We start from the raw sequence: 13,212 nt of genomic DNA, 5'->3' as shown, positions 1-13,212 counted from the left end.
AGTGACTAGGGATGAAAGAAGGAGAATTGCTGCCTTTGAGCTGTGGTTTTAGAGAAAAGTATTAAATAAACCATGGACTCCTAGAAGAACAAACAGGTTTGTTCTAGAGAGGGTGAGACTAGGATGCTCCTTGGAGGTAAGGATTCTGAAGCTTCATCTGACATACTTTGGGCATGTTGCAAGGTGAGTCCTTGGAGAGAGACGCCATGCTTGGGAGGGTGAAGGAACAGCGCAAGAGAGGAAGACCCTTGATGAGATGGATTGACTCAGTCATTGGAGTAATGGGGCAGGTGTATTAGAGACAGTAAGATTGGCATAGGATAGAGTTTAGGGCTGTTGTACATAGGAGCACTATGAGTCACACGTGACTCGATGGCACATAACAACAACAACAACAGAGTTAAATAAAGATCTCTGGTATCACCATGAATAGCTTGTTTTTCTGCTATCTAAAAGTCCATATATCTCCAGTGGTTAGAACCCAGGAGTGTCTCTGGCAGAGAAAAGATGGGCTTTTCCCTTCTGTTAAAAAGGAAGAAACCTGACAGAGGGTCATGATGAGTTGGAATCCACTTGATAACAGTGAGGTTTGTTTGTTGATGATTTTCTTCTTTTGTTTTTGATAGTTATATAGAGCAAAGAAAGATTTCTGTGCTTCCTTATTTTAAGTTTAACGTTTCTGAATTTTTAGTTCACTTTGATCAAAATTGCCTTTTGGATTTAAACCTTCCTCCTTTCCTTGCCCTTATGCACCAAGTCAAGAAAGAACTGGTTTCATACTGAAAATTGGTCATGAAAACAATCAAAGTAGAGTTAAAAGGTCTACATCAATGTTTCTGAATTAGAGTTTAATGTCAGAGTTTACTTGAGGAATTTTTCAAAATACTTGTTTCCTTGACATAGACTATGAATTTTATTTGAAAATAGATTTATGATGTGGTACAACCACAGCGTTTGAAACCAAACAAACAAATGAACAAACAGTAAAAAGGTTACATCACTCCCTGGGTGTTTCTGTTGTGCCTACTAGTTGAGATACATGAATTTAGATTAAAATAAAAATGACTCTTTTATTTCTGCCCACGTGTTTAGATACCTATGTGGTGAGCCTTAGTTCACTTCAGGCATGTTATCAGGAGGACCCTGTCCCTAAAGAAGGATCTTGTCGTTGGGAAAATGGAGAGTCAGCAAAAAAGAGGAAAGATGCAATGAGATGAATTGAGGTAATGGCTTCAACAGTGAGCTTACACAGAGCAGAGGCTGTGAGGATGGTGCGGGATCTGGCAGTAACTTGAGATATAGCATAGGATTGCCTGGAGTTGGCAAAGCTGACTGAACAACATGCCTGTAGATGATGGTAGTCACATGTGGATTTCAAAATTCATGCAAAATTGACATTTTTATCTTCTGTTTTTTGAAGAGGGATGTTTCAAGATGTAAACCAGCCTAAATGTCTCATTCTTGTTATTTATTACTATTTATATTAATTATGAAATTGATGATGCTTTGTTTGTCTTTTGGAATACTGGCGTTTCCTCCTCCCAGCAATGGCTTCCCCTGGCCAAGAGGCTGGTCCCCTTTCATATTTCAGGATCGCAGTATGAAACTACATGTCAAAGCTGCATCAGTCAATCACATTGATTACCCCATTATTCTTGTCGACTTGGGAGAATACTTTTGTTTTCTCCAATGTTCCATCTGATGAGCATTAGAAGCCATTTATATGTAATAATGAACTATTGCTCACTGGAAGGTATTCTCTTTCCTTCTGTGGAAGAAAACTTATGACATTGAACTTGACAAGAGCCATCATTTTCACAGGCTTAAATAAAATGAGTGTTCTCTATCTCCCTTCCTGCTCAATAGGTTCAAGTCTGAGCAGTTGGAGACAACCATATTGGGAAGCAGGATCCTAGGCATTAGGCTAAAGTGAGGAGGGTGGACTGAGTAATCAAATTTGCTATTAAAGAAAATATAATACTGCAAACTTAACAGTTTTTTCATAGGAAACTCTAACAGTTTATTAATTATTAGAATAAAAGTTTCTTTTCTTGATAAGTGGATTATAATAGGGTCTTGAGAATAATTATAATAGCTCCCTTATATCCCACAGCCATAGGTTTAGTTTCAACTAAAAAGGACCTCCCATTGGGTTTCTTAGTTTGTAAACCTTTATAGAGGGAGCTCTGGTGCTGTATTACATAGGAAACTGATCTGTTAATGCAAAAACAGTTTCTTTCTGGCTGTTCAGATCCACCAGTGACTCTACTGGAAAAAGATAGGCAATTTCCTTCCATTTAATTTATATTCTATAAAACCCATGCTAGATTCAGCTATGATTTGGTTCAGACTCAATGGCAATAAGCTTAAATGAAATCTTTATGGGAGGAGACGTCCTGCCTTTTCCTGGGAGCAGCTGATGGATTTGAACGACTGACCTTTTGGATAGCAGCATGACACATTACACACTATGTCACCAGGGCTCCTTAACCAAGTCAACATGGAGCCAACTAGCAGCTCCCAGGAGCTGACCCTCCATCGGGTTTCTGAGGCTATCTCCCTCAGAGCTAGTAGGGGGATTGAACCACTGGAAAGGTACCATCTTTGGATTAGCAGTGTAACTCCTTATGAACTAAGTTTCCAGAACTCTCTACATAATAAGTAAAGTTTGTTAATTTAGTTTCAGTTCTGAGTCACTAGGTAAAGTTATTTGTTATGCGAAGTCATTGCTATCTATTCGACTCCACCTAACAGTGATTTCATGCATATCAGAGCAGGGCTTCTGAATGGCTGATTTTTGAAAGTAGATTGACTTCCAAGTCTTTCTTCTAAGGCTCATTTAAGCAGACCCAAACCTCTAGCCTCTCCGTTAGCTGTCAAATGCATTAACTGTTTGCACAGCCTAAGGTCTCCTATGCATAAAACATTACAGTAGCGAGTGTGTGTGTGTGTGTGTGTGTGTGTGTGTGTGTGTACGCATGCGTGCACGTGGTTGGGGAATGACCAGTCCTGACATTTCCCAGGTTTGCCTGATTTGCACTAACTAGACCAGTTTGTCAACTTGAGGGATGAGGGGAATGCATTTTCTTGCCCCAGATTATATTTTATCTTGGTGCCATGGTGTTTGACTTCCCACCTCTTAACGATCCATTCTACTTGCTTTTCTCTTTTAAAATTGAAAGTTTCTGGGTTTACACAAGACTAAGACAAATAATCTAGGGTTGGTTGTTACCAGTTTTGCTTTCCAGTGGGGGCAGGAAAGAGCTGGTCGAGCTGGGAGAACCTTGGAAGTGCATGGTGGAAATGCAGAAGGGGTTTACAAAGGAGGTGAGGGAAGAATAGAGAGACGATTAGACTCATATTTGGTCTATTTCAGGATTTTGAACAGCGCCGATTCTACCTATTGAGTGCTACTGGAAAAGAAAGCAATAGGATGTCTTTGAGAGCAGCTTTAATCTTTTGCACTATTACTATAACTATTTGTAGTTGAACTAACTAAGGCTTAAATACTAGGCTAGAGGAGAATGATTAGCATGGCAGCCACAAGTGCTAGTTATAAATCAGGATTTATTTGGGAGGTCCAATCACTAGCTTTTGAGGGGCACTTTCCGAAACCAAAATGCAGAAGGCAGAAAACAGTGTCAGATTTTCATATCGCACCCCCACCCCCTTTGTTGAAGTAAGTCAGAAAGGTAGAGGTATGAAGCATTAAAAAAGTGTTTTGTTCCCACATTCAATTTTCTTCCTTTCAGAGAGAAAAAAAGCCAGAGACCATTTGATGTGACCCTGGTTCCTCCACATTTCCCTCACTGGCCTCTCCTTCCTGCCGGACCTGCATTTCAATCAAATGTGTCTCAGGAGGGACATGCGTCTCATGGCCTCACTCTAGCAGACATGAGCCTCTGGCATGTAACCAAACTGCCAAGCTGTTCTACATAAGCCAGGCTCTTGGCTTTGGCATAGGAAAGCAATTCCATTGTAGGTCAACACCGAAGTGTCTTAGTGGAGACGTTAAACGCGTGGAGAACCCTAACCACTGCAGAGGGTGGGGAGACCAGGTTTCAATTTGCATGTCACCTTCACAATTTGGTCCTCTTTAGAATAAGCTTTGCAGGTGGTGTCCGCTCTTGTGAGGTTACAGAGCCCAAGGACATGCTGAGATTTCCTCCTTATGCTGATGGGGCTGAGGACACACAGAAGGGGGTTCTGGCCAAATGAGCCAGTTACTAGTTCCCCAATTAACATTGGTTCGAGGCACCTGATACGACTGTCAGTGAGTGGGAGGCTGTTTTTCCTGACTGTTTTTGCATTTGACTTTCATGTCACTACATGAACATTCAGCCCACAGAGTTCTGTTATCTAATCAGGTGCATCAGTCCGTGGTGGAGATGAGAGGGGAGGAACGCCCCTCTGACTCAAATTTTTGCACAAACAAAACTCAGCCTTGTTAGCAAAGACAGAACAGAGCAGGGCTGCTCAGAGCAGGCCTTTTCCTGAGGATCTGGGGGATGGTGCAAAGGGGGTGAGCAGCTTTGATGGAGAGATATGCAATGCAAGAACTCCAGTTTGGTATGCTAACTGAAATGAAAATGTCAATATTTACACATGACCGTTAAGGCTCTTACACTCTAGCTTTCTTAGTGTGTAGTACAGACTGCGTTTTCTTTAGTCCGTTACCAACAGCTTGGAAATTCAGTTAGAGGACATAACCCAAATGTTCTCCAAATGTTGCTTCCAAATGGTCATCTTTGAAAGTGCTGTTTTAAGGGGTACCACCTTTCCATGCTGAAAGCAGGTTGCTGCCTTGTCTTGCTAAATTCAAGGGAGTCATCTGAAATGAAAACCACTGATGATAAAGGTGGTGTCACACCGAGTACTTTAATTTGTCAGTAACTGAAGCACAAGGGGCCACTCTCCCAGGCCTTACTTCTGTGTATTGCACATTCAACCTGTGCTTGTATGCTGACACAAACAAATAAATGCGATCATAACGGTTGAAATGTAGTTAGAAACACAATTGAGAACATCTGTATTGTAAGCAGAAATAAATTAGAAATACTGGAGTGTTTTGTAGCTGTGAAAGCGAAGGAATAAAAAAATAACCCACAGTACCTGGATTAAGCAGTTATAAATAATGTATAAAGCAAAAATCTCATTACCCCCTGTGTAAACTCCCCCCCAATGAAATATATTTTATGAATGTAGTAACACAGTAATAACCAAAGCATTTGTTTTTTCCCCCCACAAACTTTCCATTTCATAACTGTGAGATTGTTTGGATTTACAAGATCGGGCCCAAACAGCCCTGAGTTAACCGGTTTTGGTCTCTTCCGTGTGACCTTCAGCTCCAGGACTCAGTTGTGCACCCCCACATGCTACTATTTATCAGAACGTTGTTTAGCACACAGGAAAGTTTCACCAAATACAACCACATAAAAACAAACGCAAGTGGAACACAAATTCCCTCAGTCTCTGAGGAAAAGACCTTGAAGTGTCCCCACTGCAGGAGCCCCATAGGGGACCTGCTTGTGGCACCCTGGTGGCCCTTGAGTCAAGGCTGTGCTAATGGAATCGATCATATTGATAATGTCACTGTAAATTCACTGATACCCTGCTTCAGCAGTGACAACTGCCTTCTTAGTGACTGCCATGGTTTCTGTTGTCCATTTAGGCTATGGTGCATGATTGTTGGTGGCTCAGTGCTTAAAGAGTGTGGCTGATAACGGATAAGGTTAGCAGTTCATACCCACCAGCTATTTCATAGAAGAAAGATGATGGCAATTTGCCCACACAAAGTTTTATAGTCCTGGAAACCCTTAAGGCTAGTTCTAGTCTGTTGGGTTGCTATGGGCTGGAATAGACTTAACAGCAGCAGTTGGATTCTTGGGTTTAGTCTACGTGTTGCTGTGAAAAGATTTCATAGATTAGATTAACATTAACAATCAATTGACTCTAAGCAAAGATTACCCTACTTAAGAAGGTGGACCTCATGCAATAGGAGCCACATTATGTTTAATCTTTTCCTATATCATAAATTATTCCTTTTGACCTTTTTAAATTTTTTGTTGCTATGTACTGTGATCTGACAACTCCACCCACCAGCGTGTCCCCCCCCCCCACAGGCAGTTAATTGCACAAAAGGAGACTACTCATTTTTCTCCCACAGAACAGCCGATGGATTTGAACCAAATATCCTGATTTATTAATTTTTATAGTTTTAAATGAGCTCTGATGTCCTAGCGGTAAGAAGCTGCACTGCAATCCCAAAGGCACATGGTTTGAATCCCCAGGAGATGGATGGGTCATCTCAGTTATGAGTTGATTGCCAAGTAGTAATTTGCACACAACAACAATCTTCATTTATTAATTAACAAAAATTCTATCAGACACTCCTCATTTTCTTGGAATAATTCCTAAGTAAGCGCAGATACCAGCGCAGATAACTACTGGCATCGGAGCCTGATACCTGGTCAGCTTTGCTGTGACCTGCACAGCCTATACCTCTGCTCAGCTCGTTGAGATAGCAGTGGTGGCCAAGCAGCTAAGCAGAATGACCCAATTAGATTCCCTTCTTTTAGGAAGTCATGTGTGGACTCATTTTTGCAGGCAGAGCCAGAAAGTTTGAACTTGTAATTTATCCCTGTTATTTTGGTATACAGTATGAAACTCTGGGGATAATCATTTAACTGTGAGTCGGAAAACTTGCTCTTAAATTCCTATCTGTCCGCTCACTACCTGGGTGGCTGTACCTCTGAAATGGAAGTAGATTTACCCCTGAACCTCACTTATCTAGAAAATGGGGTAGTATGATATAATATACTTTATCTTTTGTTTTTGTTGTCAGGTGCTTTTTAATTTATTCCAATTCCTCAACTCTGTATACAATAAAATAAAACACTGTCTGGTCTTTCACCATCATTATGATCGGCGCTGTGCTTGAGCTTATTGTAATCACTGTCATCCATCTCATTGAGGGTCTCCTTTTGTGCTGAACCTTTGCTCCACCAATTCCTTTTCTAGAAGCTAGACTGTCTTGATAATACGTTTAAAATAGGTGAAACAAGCCTACTACTCTTATCTCCAAAGATATTCTTTTAGTGAAGTTTAAATAAATTTCTGTAGAGCATTGTTGAATGATATAGTGTTATAATTTTGAAAAGGAAATGTATGCTACATGAATACATCTATGAAGTTGTGAGGAACAAACAAAATGAAATAAGGCGGCTTTGAAGCCTGGAGAGTACAAGGCGGCAATGTGCAGATCTATGTTGTGAATGTAATGGCTATGCTCACTCCAGCTAGGATCTGTTGGCCACTAGAACTCACGGCATGTTTACCACAGCAGCACAGGCCTTGAGGCTGTAAAAAGGTACAGAAATTGGAGATGCAAGATGTGGTGTTATCTTTGTCACTGTCCTTCTATCTTGAGCACCTTTGATGTGTTGGAGTCAGTGAGACTGGCTCAAGATAGGGCAGTTCAGAGCTGCTGTACATAGGTACACAGAATGTACATAGAGCTGTTGTTAATAGTTTTTAGATCTTTGCCTCATTTCTTTTACTTTTAATGTGAAGAAACACAGGCCACCTCTTAATATAATTGTTGGAAAAGCATATTTATAGATTCCAGAAATAACTTTAAAAGACAAAGTTACATAAAAGACATAAATTGTGCATGAACCTCTCCAGCAATGAATAGGCACACCTCTCCATACCCCTAGGATCTCAAGCTGATAATGTAACAGGAACCTACTGAATCAGGACAAGGTGATGGTTCTGCTCCTATGACAATCTAGGTCTCGAGTCTGGTATCTGGGCAGGGTGTAAGGAGCAGATTGCATTTTCAGAAGAAAGGTTAAGCTTGAATGTTTTGGACAGGAGGTGGTTAGATGCATTTTTTCGAAAGTCCTTGAAATTACCTGATAGTTTTTGTGTCCTTGTGATAGTTGTAGCCCATTTCAGGTTATGAATAAATTTAGCAACATAAAGGAGGTCATTAAAAAAACTGCTTCAGATGCTTGTTTCCTCTGGTGCCCCTTCTAGCTTTCTCCTCTCCTGTGGTAATTTGGCAACCTGGGAGGCTGCCCTTCTGATCGTTGTCAGGTTCAGAATAGTGGTAAGTGGTTTTAGAAATGTTTTGAACTTTTACAGAATTTTAGAAAGATGTGGAGGTTTCCGGAAAGCCTTTAGTAAAAGTTTAGAAGAGAAATTTTATTTTTCAGTTTAAATTTTTTTATTATTATTTTGAACTAATTTTAAGGTTACACTTCCTTAACAACATGCCTCTAGAAACTCTATGAACTTTGATTATATGACAATAATTTGATTAAATAAATTTAATTAGTAGCTGATTAAAGGACAATAGCTATAGAAAGGCTATAGGCCTTTTGTTCATAGGGTCACTATGAGCTGTGCTCAACTTGAAGGCAATCAGCAACAACAGAGAAGTTACAAAGTTAACTCCCAAAACCAACCCCCCTGCCTTTGAGTCAATCCTGATGTAGAGTAACCCTCTATCAGGTTGCTCATCTTCATCCTTCTCTCTAGAGGAGCAGCTGATGGATTCGAACCGTCTGCCTTCTGGTTAGCAGTGAAATAATGCTACCCATTAAGTCACCAGAGGTCCTTAGAGGTAGTCCAGAGTTCCCTATATCCTCCGCCTTTCTTCTTCTTTTGTTAACATTTCACATCAACTCAATTCAACTTAACTCATTGTCAAAACCAAATCATAGCTGATCCTTCATTGGATATGGGGCAATAAAGATAAATGTGTTGGAGTCTGTGAGACTGGCTCAGGATAGGTCAGGCTTCAGAGCTGTTTGTACGTAGGGTCACTATGAGTCACAGATGACTCGACAGTACATGACTACAACATATTACATGGAAGGAAATTGCTCATCTTTTTTCCCAAGAAGGAACTGGTGGGTTTGGACCACCAAGAAGTTTGGTCTTTGAGTTAGCAGTGAAACTCCCTAAAGTCTATGCCACCAGAGCACCCTATACATAATAATTCATAACATAGTAATGATGAGAAATTGAAAATTAACACTAGCATGGTATTACTAACTAAATGTCATCTCTCTTTCACAGATCACTATTTTTTCTGTAGTTCTTTATCCCTAGTCCAAAATTCCACAATGCATTTATTCATTTTCTCTGTTCAGTCACCTCCAGCCGGCATCAGTTCCTCCAGTTTTTCTTGTCTTTCATGATCTTTAGAAAAGTACTGATCAATTATTTTGTAAGATATCCTTCAGTCTGAGTTTGTTAAGTGCTTTCTCATGATTAGAGTTAGCTGTTCTTTTTTGGGGGGGAAAAAGAATATTTTTTTCAGTGTGTCATAGTCATAGTACTATCAATAGCTGATCGCTAGTAGGATTGATGTCTACTGATCTCTTCACTACACATTTCCTTTTGTTTCCTAATTGATAATATATATTATTTCTAATATTATTTTGGCATTGCTCTATGACTTTATTTCTTTGTACCATATCAGTGCGGTGTCTATACTGTATCTACTTCATAGAAGCAATTAGGATTGTCCTTCATCTTCAATGTTTTGGAGAAACTTGTAGAACACTGTAGAACATACTTGGTATTTAAAAGTTTTGTAGCACTCCCTTATAAAATCATTCCTCTTTGCTTAGTGACTCTTTGGTAAGTTTTTTTTTTTTCAGTATCTTTTCTCTTTCCTTTGTGAAAATTGGTCTGAGATGTCTATTCCTAACAAGTTAAATTTTGGTACTCTATTCTTAGGGAGCTCTGGTGGCATTTTACATCTAGATCTCCAAATTACTTTGCACATTCATGTCTTATGATTTAAATTTTTTTGTTATTCAATTATTATTTCTCATTTATCAAATTTTATGTGTTTACTTGTTCATTTTCTGTTTCCTGCCTTGCCCGTATTAGCTAGTAGGGTTTTTTTAGTAGTTTTAGGAGTTTGAATAACCTTCTGTATGTAGATGACACAACCTTGCTTGCTGAAAGTGAGGAGGACTTAAAACACTTTCTGCAGGAGAGCAAACACCATAGCCTTCAATACGGAATTCATCCCAAAGTCATGAAAACAACAATTTTCACCATTGGACTGATAAGCAGCTTCATGATATATGGAGAAAAGATTGAAACTGTCAATGACTTCATCTTCCTTGGATCCACAATCAATGCAGAAAATCATGAGATGTATTGCTCTGGGAAAGTCTGTAGTCAGGGACCTCTCCAAGTTACTGAGGAGCAATAATTTCAGTTTGAGGACTAAGGTGCACATGATTCAGACCATGATCTCTTTACTTGCTGAATATCTGAGAGCTGGACAATGAATAAGGATAATAGAAGAAAAATTGATACCTTTGAACTGTGGTATTTCACAGGAGATTTCTTGTCTTTGTGCTGTGGAACTACTAGCAGATCCAAACTGCATCCCTTTGGGTGGGCAGCACATCTCTAACTGAGTAGGCCACCATAGCTCCATTTGATCTTGTGTGTTATTGTTGGTATGTATCACTGAGTTGACTATGATTTACAGCTACCCTGTGAAAAATAGATCTGAATCCTTCACTGTCATCTCTGATATACTTGAGTCTATTACTATAGTCATGTGACAATACATCTTGTTGAGGGTCTTTCTCTCCTTTACTGACTATCCACCCTTCCAAGCAAGATGTCTTTTCAAAGGACTGGCCCTTACTAACAACATGCCCAATGTATGTGAGTCAAAGCTTTGCTATTGTCACATCTAAGAAGCATTCTGGTTGCACTTTCTCAAAGAGATTTGTTTGTGGTTTTGTATTTCCAGAGAGGACCAGTACTCCTCTCCAATGCCATAACTCAAGAGCATAAATTCTTCCCCTATAATCCTTATTCATTGTCCTCTTTCAGATGCACAGGAGGTGATTGAGAAGGCCAAGGCTTGAATCAGGCACAATTTCGTCCTTAAGTTTATGTTGTTCCTCCTCAGCACCTTGAAGAGGTCCTTGACAGCAGATTTCCCCATGTAACCTGTCTTTTGATTTCTTGATTGCTGGTAACAAGGGTGTTGATTATGGTTCCAAATAATATGAAATTGTTAAAAACTTTAATCTTCTCTCCGTCTATCAGGATATTGCCTAGTGACCCACTGTTGAGGATTTTTGTTTTCTTAATGTTGTTATTGTTGTTATGTGCCATTGAGTCATTTGCAACTCATAGCAACCCTATGTACAGCAGCCCTAAACCCTGCTCTGTCCTTTGCCAGTCTCACTGTCTCCGACACACCCTCTCCAATTACTCCAGTCACTGAATCAATCCACCTCATATAGGAACTTCCTCTCTGGTGCTGTCCCTCCACCCTCCCATGCATGATGTCCCTCTCCAAGGACTGGTCTCTCTTTGCAACATGTCCAAAGTGTGTCATACAAAGCTTCAGAATTCTTGCCTCCAAAGAGCAGCTCTATTTAACCCTCTCCAGGATGAACTTGTTTATCATACTGAAGACTTCTCTTCGGAGGCCCAAAGCCAGAGAGAGACAAGCCTTTGATTTTAGCTTTATTTTTGCTGTTTTGTATTATTGAGTTTGAACTGACTTACTGACCCTCCAGCAGGTTTTAATAGGCAGTAAATTGCATGGAAGTTGATTGTGTATCGCTGAAATAGCTCACTCTAGCCCGTGATTGAAATGTATCAGGTCATTATTTGGTTGGATGAAGCTTACACTAGTAGAATCCCCAAGAAAGGTTGAGGGTGCAGAATTTTACAAGTTCTTGTAGATTCAAAATTGGTATTTGATTGTTAAGGACAGCTTGGCTGGGTATAAAATCTTTGATTCAGAATTTCTTTCACTGAGTTTTGAAAAAGACATTGCTCCAAATGTTACCTGCTTATATGATAATTTTTGAAAAAAGTCTAAAAGTGGTTTATCTTTTTGTTTGTGTTATCTTTTTTAAAATAGAGAACTTGAAAGTTTTTTTGTCTTTACAATCTATTGGTACAACTAGATAAGTCTCAGTATTCTCTAAGTTAATTTTCCATTTTCACTGTTACTCAGTAAAATTTTTCAAGGGATTGTTGTTGTTGTTATATGCCATCTGGTTGCCCATGACTCGTAGTGACCCTATGTACAATAGCTCTGAATCCTGCCCTATCCTAAGCTAGTCTCACTGACTCCTACATACCTACCCCCATTTCCCTAATCACTGTATCGATCCATCTCATAAGGGTCTTCCTCTCCTGTGCTGTCTCTCCACCCTTCCAAGTATAATATCCTTCTCCAAGGATTGGTCCCTCCTGGCCACATGCCCAAAGTATGTAAGACAGAGCTTCACAATCCTAGCCTCCAAGGAGAAACAAGGCTTCACTCTCTCCAAAACAGACTTATTTATTTTCTTTGTGGTTCATGGTATGTTGAAGACTTCCCCAGCACCACAACTCAAAGGCATCAATCCTTCTATCATCCTTAGTAATTATCCAGTTCTCTGATAAGTAGCAAGTAATTACAAAGATCAAAGACTGGATCAGGCATATCTTAGTCTTTATAGTGACATCATTGCTTCTCAGTACTTTGGAAAAGTCCCTAAAAGCAGATTGAATTATGCAATTAGTCTTTTGATTTCCTGACTGCTAGTGTCAAAAGTTTTGACTGTGGAGTCTAGCAAGCTGTAACTATAACAACCTCAGTCACTGCTCCATTCATCACAGTGCTGCCAGTTGGCTCAGTGGTGAGAATCTTTGTCTTCTTGATTTTGAACTTCAATCCATATTGGGAATATAGTCCTTGACCTTCTGCAGGAAGCACTTCAGGTCTGCCTCAGTTTTAGCAATCAAGGTTTTGTCATATGCATAATGTAGGTTTGTTGATGAATCTTATTCCAATCCTCATAAGCCTCCTGAATGATCTCTTCTGCATATACATTGAAAAGATATGGATCCATCCCTGTTGTACTCCTTTCCTGATTTTGAAGCATGCAGTGTTTTCCTGCTCTGTTCTGAGGACTGCTTCCTGGTTCAAATATAGGTTTTGCATAAGCACAAGTAAGTGTTCTGGGATTCCCATCCTCCTCAAGGTTTATCACAATCTGTTGTGATCAACACAGTCAAAATCCTTTCTATAGTAAATGGAACACAGATAGACATTTCTCTGGTACTTTTTGCTTTCTGCCAAAATCCATCTGATTTTGGTGATAATGTCTCTAGTGCCATGGTCTCTTCTAAATCCAGCTTGTATTTCTGGTAGTTTTC

The sequence above is a fragment of the Elephantulus edwardii genome, unplaced genomic scaffold (assembly GCF_000299155.1).
Source record: "Elephantulus edwardii isolate Elephantulus edwardi_28Jun2011 unplaced genomic scaffold, EleEdw1.0 scaffold00224, whole genome shotgun sequence".
Lineage (NCBI taxonomy): Eukaryota > Metazoa > Chordata > Mammalia > Macroscelidea > Macroscelididae > Elephantulus > Elephantulus edwardii.
Note: the sequence above shows the minus strand (reverse complement) of the source record.